This window comes from Macrotis lagotis, chromosome 2 (genome assembly GCF_037893015.1).
Source record: "Macrotis lagotis isolate mMagLag1 chromosome 2, bilby.v1.9.chrom.fasta, whole genome shotgun sequence".
Classification (NCBI taxonomy): domain Eukaryota; kingdom Metazoa; phylum Chordata; class Mammalia; order Peramelemorphia; family Peramelidae; genus Macrotis; species Macrotis lagotis.
Window position 1 is genome coordinate 267,388,706 of NC_133659.1, and position 9,073 is coordinate 267,397,778.

The following is a 9,073-nucleotide window of genomic DNA, read 5'->3' on the forward strand; positions in this document are numbered from 1 at the left end:
AAAATTCTTCCTCCCAAGCTAATAAGAGTTTGTGATTCAGTTAAGATCAAAGAAGCTGGAGAGATAGCCCTAAATTCACCTAAACTTTAGTTCAAATCTCACCTCTGAAACATGTGGAGTGTATGATCCTGGACAAATCATTTAGTCTTTAAGTGCTCCAGGCAACTGTCTAAGACTTTAAGTTGCAGAGAAGGTGCCACTCTGCAATAGTAGAAGAAATTTACCCCCCTGGTAATTTCCCTCCTACCAGTCATCTAAATCTACTGATAAGGAAACTTGAAGTTTATATCATTAAATATATAGCCTAATTTATGTTTTAGCAAGTCCAAAATTTACATGCCAAAATAAAAACAGCATCTTGGCCTCAAATCAAAATTTTACTTCATGAGATATACACATATATACATACATATGTATATATTTAAGAGAAACAGACTTGTCTTATTAATGCACTATCCTAGCCATGGTAACCAAAAGATATCTGTAAAATTTAACTGAGGAAATCTGGAAAAGTTTTTACTGTGGCTCATTTACTCATTGTGTTTGTACATTGTACTTTGTTCTGTTCATGAGATAATTATTTCAGTGAAATGCTTTAACTATAAAGTGACCACATGAAAATAAAATACCTCATGAAATTTGTTGTATATCATCTTGTATTGGGTTTTTAATTTATATTTCTTTTTAAAATTGTTTTTTATTATGAACTTAACAATTAAGAACATTTTACCCTTTTTTCAATTAAAAAGCATTATTTTTCTCTTCATACTATCTCCTTTCTCCTCTGCAGGGAGGGGGACTTTGTAACATATCTAAATAGTCAAGCACAATAAATTCCCACATTAGCTTTATCCAAAACCGTTCATCTCATTCTGCATCTCAAATCCATCCCCTTTCCATCAAAAGATGAGTAACACAGTGCATCATCAGTCCTATGCACTCATCATTGCTCTTTGCAGTGATTAGACTTAATAAGTCTTTCAAAGTTGTTTTTCTTTCATATGATGCTATTTCTGAATAAATCATCTTCCTGGTCCTATTCACTATACTCTACATCATCAAGTCTTCCTAAAGTTCTTTCATCATTTTACCATATTATATTTCATTCAATTCAAATATGCTAATTGATAACCATTCTTTAATTTATTTGACATATAAAAGAGCTGTTATGAATATTCTCATGTATGTGTGTATCTTTTTCCCTTTTGTTTTGATCTCTTTGGGGATATGTACTTAGTAATGACATTTCTGGATCAAAGGGTATTCATATTTTAGTAACTTTGGTGGAATAGTACAAAACTGCCTTCTAGAATGATTTGACCAATTCAGAACTCTACCAGTAGTATATTAATGTACCTATATTCTCATAGTTTCCTCTAACATTCATTATTTTCTTTTTTGTCACTATTGTCAATTGATGTATATAAGATGGAATCTCAGAGCTGCTTGGAATTCCTCTAATTATTAATGATATGGGACTTAGTTTCATGTAGACATTGACAGCTTGAATATCCTCCTAGAGCTGCTTATTCATATTCTTTGACCATTTATCAAATGGGGAATGTTTCTTATTTATGTAAATTTGAATACATTTTTTTATTTGTTGGAAATGAGACATTTATCAAAGAAACTTGATGCAAAGATTTTCCCCACATTCAATGTTGTCCTTTTTTAATTTTTTGTGCAAAACCTTTTAAATTTTGTGTAACCAAAATTGTTGGCTTTATCTTAGATGATCCTCTCAATCCCTTATTTGGTCATGAGCTCTTCCCTTAGCCATAGATCAAAAAAAAGAAATTTCTTTTATGATGTGTTCTAAAATGCTTGTTAAACACTTGCTATATGAGTCAATCATTGTACCAGGGATACAATACACAAACAAACAAAAAGGCAGTTCCTATCCTCAAGGAGCTTGCATTCTAATGGAAAGACTACACATAAAAGGAAGCTGAAAAGCAAGGGGGAGAGAGAGAAGGGGAAGTTGTCCAACTCGGGACATAGTGTAAAATCCAGAGAGGCAGAATCACAGTTAAGAAAGGATAAAAGATGACTAGCCTTTCTTCAAATTGGAAATGACAGGCAGAACTCATCAATGGAAAAAAGGGTGAAGGAATTTTCCAAGGTGAGAAGGCCAGGGACATTGAGGTAAATTCCAGGGCTTTACCTTCTAATCTTATTGGAAGTGTCTGTAGTTTATCTCCATTACAGATAATATTCATTTTTGTTTTTATAAAGAGATCACTTACCATATGAAGGAAAGGTTTCTTTAATCCTTTGTTTTCTACAGTTTTTAAACAGAAATGAGTGTTATATTTTATCAAAAGTTCTTTTTTTCTACACCTAGTGATATTATAGAATTTTGTTGTCCTTGTTATTAATTTTCCATGTTATGTTTACAATTTTTTAAAAATATTGAGCCAATCTTGTATTCCTTGTATAAATCCAACCTGGTCATGGTCTATAACATTTGTAATAGAATACCATAGCCTCTTTGCTAATATTTTATTTAAAATGTTTGTCTCAAAATTAATTAGGCTTATTATTCTAGAGATTTCTTTCTCTGTTTTGGTTCTCTTTGGCTTAGGTATCAAGACAAAAAGACAATTAAAAAGCATTGTCCTTCCCCCCCCCCCATTTTTACAACCAGGTTCGGTAATATCAGAATGAACAGTTCTTTGAATGTTTGGTAGAATTCATTTATGACTCCATCTAGTCCTAGGTTGTTTTCTTTGTGAGTTCATTTATAACTTGTTCAACTTCTTTTTCTGAAATTATGTTTTTAAAATTCTTTACTTCTCCTTCCTTTGTATTTATTAAAAATCTTTCAAATCCTGAATACTAAGTTCATAAATCTAACCCTTTCTCTAGGGCAGGGATTCTAATTTTTTTGTTGTTTCATGGCACCTTTGGCAATCTAATGGAACATTTGGACCTCTTTACAGAATGTTTAAATGTGTAAAATAACATACAAAGGAAACCAAATATCTTGAAATACAAATATCAAAAATTTTTTAAACAAATTCAAGGCACTTGGGTTAAGGACCCCTGATCTAAGTGGTGCTATACAACTGATAGTCTTGAATCTTTAACTGTTTCTGCTTCACATTTCTTTTCTTTATTTTCTAATTGTTTCTAATAATATTTTATTCTTCTAAGCATGGATTCAAAGAAGAGTTATGAGAAGACTATCCAGGTTGCAACTGAGATAATTCTACAATCCACTTAACTTCATTCATTTATCTATTCAACAAATATTTGATGAGCATCTACTTTGAGAAAAGCTCTATTCTAGTCAGTGCAGGGAAGATAACTTAGAACTATCAGAAAAAAAATAAAAGTATTTTTCTGGAGAATGGGGGGGAGGGAAGAGGAGGAGAACAGAAATGCTATTTTGCAAGTGGCTGAGCTTGAATAGCTAAGTAATAGAATGGAGTTTTTTGGGATTACTTTTTTAAAAAGCTTCCAGGCAAGGAGAGAAGAGGGATGGTACTTCAATAGCTTGAGGGGGTAATAAGTTTTAGAATTTACTGTCTAGGGGTAAGATTCCAAAGTGTTTGTGTGTGTGTGTGTGTGTGTGTGTGTGTGTGTGTGTGTGTGTATGTATGAAGTGGGAGGAAAAAGTCAGTAGGAAAGGGAGAGATGTAGGAGAGAATATGTGCTTTAAGGATCAAGCCATGGAACTTCTTGAATATGTTATTGTAATAAAGGGCTTAGAGTGTCAGATGATAAGTGATGAAGCAGCTTAGAGAGTGGGGACAACAGGGAGAAGTAAGATTTTTTTCTCTGCTGCTTCCACTCTCCCAATAACATTTCCTTTTGCTATAAAAGTTCTTAATCTGGGATCTGTGAATGTTTTTTAAGTTATATTTTTGATAACTGTATTCAATATAATTAGTTTTCTTTATAATCCTACATATTTTATTTTATGCCTTGATAAACAATACTCTGAAAAGGAGTCCACAGGTTTCACAAGATTGCCAAAGGAGGTCCATAATACTCAGAAAAAACAGTTAAGAACCTCCATAGAACCAGTTAAGAACCTCTGTCTGGCATATAGGAAGTGCTTAATAGGAAATGCATATTGATGGATGGATGGATGGATGGATGGATGGATGGATGGATGGATGGATACATGGATGGATGAATGGATGGATGGATGGAAGGTTAGATGGAAGAGATAAGAGAGAATGAGTTCAAGAGCAATACTCCAAAAAAATTGTCATCATAGAAGGAAGGGCCAGGGCTTTGGTCTTCTCAGTAAAGTGAGAAGTGAAGTTATTGAGAGGAATGATATGTGGCAGATGAAAAATGAAATGACTGAGGAAACGAAAGTTCGATCTTCTGAGCACATCAGTTTATGGCAAGCCCAAGAAAACAGGAATGGAAAGAGTGAACAGGTATAAATCCCTGAAATCAGAAAAAAAAATATCCCATTCTCCCCAAGTATATCAAAGGAACATGGACACAATAACTGATTGATAAGCATGGAGACATTTTTCAGATAAGACATATGAATACAATTGTGAGTAACCTCCTTGTATCAATCTCAGGATCTGGTCAGCATAATCAAGGACCTTAATTAAAGGACTCTAAACAGCAGGGAGAGGTGATCCAATTTCCTCATCAAAAAAGGACTAGGTTCAAATAATGCAATACGGTTTTCTCCTAGTTCCCACAATTGAATAAAGTTTACTCCTAAAACACAAATTGGACTAGACCATAACTGAATAGACAGGGAACTGAGGTAACTCCAGAAATGAGTCACAAGCTCCATAATTAACCACTTGCTATCCTAATTTCCTTAATTCTCTTAGTTTCCTCAGACAAAAATAGCAAAGGTTCTGGAATCAGAGAAAGTGGATTCAAATTCCACTTCATATTATGTGTAGGACTTTAGGCAAGTCACTCAACATCCGTGGGGTTCATTTTCCTTATCTAAAATGGGAAGAAGCTGAATTATATGGCCTCTGAAATTTCTTCCAGCTTTCAGTCTATGATTCCATGATCTACCATGGATAACATATAACACTAATCAGTTTTACTTTCTGATTCTGCCTGACCCTACCTATTTTTTTCTATCCTAAACTCTGCTCTTCTTTGAATTTTGTCTTTTGTCCTTTCTGTCCTTTTGCCTTCCCTTCTTTCTTTCCTCTAGAGATGGCTTATGTAACCTTCCACAGTAAACTAAATCAAACTATTTTGATAGTAAATACCCAACCTAAGACTTTGGAGAAATCAACTTTGCTGGAATGAGCATGTTAGCACCTAATTCCATTGGAATTTTGTACATAAGTAGTCTGAACCTTGCTGTAGAAGTAAGAAGTAAAAAGAAGAAATAAAAAGAGCAATACTCTGGGACATATGGAATCCATTATTCAGCATTATATCTGACAAAATTAAATGAAACTTATAACTGATCCCCTATGATAAAATATGTTTCCTGGTCTGGCATTTAAGGTCTTCTATAATCTGCCTTCAACCTAACTTTCTAACATTATTTCATGCTACCACCTTCTATGTTCCAGTCAAACCAAAATGCTTCTCTAAACTCAATATTCTATCAATTACCTTAAGGCACCTCACAAACCATCCCTCATTCCTACTCATGCCTAAATAGCCCTTTTCATCTTTACTTTTTACCCAAGAAACTGGTCCAGATATTCCAGAAAGCATTGGCCAAAAAAAAGGAAATATGAGGAATATAAGAAAACTTCCCTACTTCACTCTTTTGCAGATGTGACACTTTGTACATGTAAGATTTTTTCCCCATGTATCAATCAACTTTGCTTAGTTTTTTCTTCTCTTAAACAAATTCTTTGTGACATGAAACAGGAAAGATGAGGAAGGGGTGCAGGAGGAAATGGACATGAAGAAAAGCTACCAATAAGACAATTATTCTTTTAAAATGAGATAGTTTTATACATCCATGAAACAAGCATTTTACAATTAGAGGGGAAAAAAACCTAAAATATTTATAAATGCTCTAAAATAGTATGATTCTTGTCCTTTCTCCCTACCATCATTCTTTCACCATTGCTGCAAAAGCAGAAGGCCCCTCAGGACTGAGATCTACTTTGTATTTTCTATATTTCATGGGTTGTCATAGCCAAAGAATTCATCATTTGCCATCCATTTCACTGGTAATGGATCCCCTGAACTTTTTTAAGCTGGTTCTCAGAAATCTGATATAACCTGTTGCTGGAATCTTATGCAGAGCCTATCCATAATGGCAGAACTTTCCAAAACTTATGATCTTTTGGCATAGCTTTTGAGATTGTAGGGTCACCTTCCCACTACAAAAGAAAGTATCAACTAAGGTCTTGTTGAAGGCTTTGTAGGCATTAGGCACTTTAATATATGTGTACTTCATTTAATTGAGACAGGGAAATAAATTTAGAATTTTTTAAATTATTTTATCATTTTTCACATTAAATTTTAAAATCAAACATACACTTATGATTTAAATGTTAGCTTAATTTGACTGATATATATATATATATATATATAAGAAAGCATATCTCTGCCTAAAACCAATGAAGACCATATGAATTTATTAAATGTGAAATATGGATGAAATTATGCATGATGGTCAAAGTGGATGAAAAATTGATAAGTACTATTTATCACTAACCCTTCTTTTTGCACATTGTGAACATCTGGATATATTTAAAGGTTTACATTTATGTTGGGTCAAATCAAATACAGACCTGACTGATTTTACGTAATAGACTATTTAAAAGAATGGATTAGTTGAGCTAATTCTTTCTCGCAAAATAAATAATTCTGAAAGAAAATATATCTCTCCTCTTAAATCCCCTCTACCCGCCTCAATTAATTAGACTTTGTTGCTTAAAAGGAAGTTAAGAAATTCAGCTTAAGACTGATTATATCATGAATGTAAAATGAGCAGGACAAATAGTGGGCTCTACATTCTTTTGAGCAAGTTAAATAAGTCCATAATAGCCCACCAGTTGTGTAAACACTATTTCCCTATACTTCTAAAAGAAATATTGACTTACCTGTTAACTAAAATTATCCTGGCTTGCTTCAGTTGAGCATATTAGTAATTCTTGTGGTAATACCTAAATGTTTTTAGCAGTGAACTTTTCTCAAAGATTAAAGAATTAGGACAACATTCGTTTACCAAACCAGGAAAATAGGTACTTGAGTCTCCCTGACTCTATTTCAGGAACAATGAATCTAATAGTCTTAATAGAAACTGGATTTTTTCCATTCCTGGGATGATACAAACCATTGAATTCTTCCTCAACTCTAATTAAGTACTTCCAAAATGACAAATGAAGACCCCTCTTACCTAAATATCTGATTCTGAAGTACTAATTTTCCTCGACAACAATATACTTTCTCTCCATATTCCTGTAATATCTAAGCTTGGACCTCAGTAGGATAAAGGTGAAAGAGCAGAGCCTCCTTCAAAGATGATTCTTGAAACTATATACTTTTTGACAATTAGTTCTGCCTATCTGTGGGATACTCTTAATCCATGTCTTCAAATGCAAGGTAAAGAGTACTGGTTCTTAAATCAATGAATTGAATCCAAATACCACTTGTGGCTTGATATTTGCATGACCTTGGGTAAGTCCCTAGGTAGGGCAGTGGAGGGACTCATTTCCCTAACTTTAAAATTGAGCTATGAGGGCCTTTCCAAACCTGCATTTATGATCCTACTCTAGCAGAGTGGAACTGCTCTGGCTGGTCAGTGCTGAAAAATCTAGATGCTTTGGGATGGAGAACAAATCCCCTTAACAGATCTTTGGATCCAGATAATGGAAAGGAATGCTAATATCAAAAAGACCAAGTACTATCCCCAAAAGAGTCACTCACTGAGACAACTTTTAAAAGGAGAGATAGCTTCTCTCTGTCTCTTGCTAAGATAATGAGAGAGAGAGAGAGAGAGAGAGAGAGAGAGAGAGAGAGAGAGAGGAGGGAGGAAGAAAAGAAGAAAGAAAGAAAGAAAGAGAAAGAAAGAAAGAAAGAAAGAAAAAAGAAAGGAAGGAAGGAAGAGAAAGAAAGAGAGAAAAAGAAAGAAAGAAAGAAAGAAAGAAAGAAAGAAAGAAAGAAAGAAAGAAAAGATCTCTCAGTCTCTTTGTTCTATCTTGGTGTCTCTATGTCTTTCTCTGTCTATATCTCTGTCTCTCAGTCTGACTGTTTCTATCTCTCCATGTTCTTGTCTCAGAGACTTTTTTGTGAATGTGTGTGTGTGTGTGTGTGTGTGTGTGTGTGTGTGTGTGTGTGTGTGTGTGTGTGTGTAAGGGAGATTAGAGAGGAGAAGAAGGAGGGAGCATTAGTTCCCCTAATCCCCCTTCAAAAATGAACCACTAATAGGTAACAACCCTACTAGACCTCAAAACTCTTTGCTTTGTGTTTTTTTTTTCTCAACCATGGATGACTCAATACTGATACTGAACTGGACTTTCCCAGAAGTTGTGTGCTCCTAAGTCCCTTTGTTGGTGCTGAATGCACTGGTTGCACTGGCTGTCTTGGTTGGTGTTGGATGTAGAGATTTACCTTGCAACCACTCTAGAACCTTTTGGGATTGAAGGTGACCACTGACAGGAGGAAGAACCCAAGCCCTTGCCTAGACTTTGAGAAATACCCTGAAGACCAAAAGTAAAGGTCAAATGCTTATGGGATAATGCTACAAAATACTTAATGTTGGATTTTTAACTAACAATATCCAATATCTTAATATCATTCATAAGTGGATGCTTCATAGTTAGTCACTTATGTACTTCTAAGTTTTTGTGTGCTTAGCATTTATGAATATGTGAGAAAGGAAATAATTAACTGTCCTACACATGATTTACATTGTACTTTGAGTACCTTTCCACTCATGCTTCTAAGTGATGCCTAAGATATGTGCCAAATCTAAGTTCTAAGTGATTCTCACCGGGGGCTCATGGGTAAAGAGGAAAAAGTCAAAGACTTTAAAAAACAGTTTGGTTCTTCCTATGAAACAAGACTCCTCCAGTATTGAACTTCATTTGCATTCATAGATTTGCATTAATAGATCCAGAGCTAAGGGGCCCCCCTTAGTAGTTAGTTTTGTTTC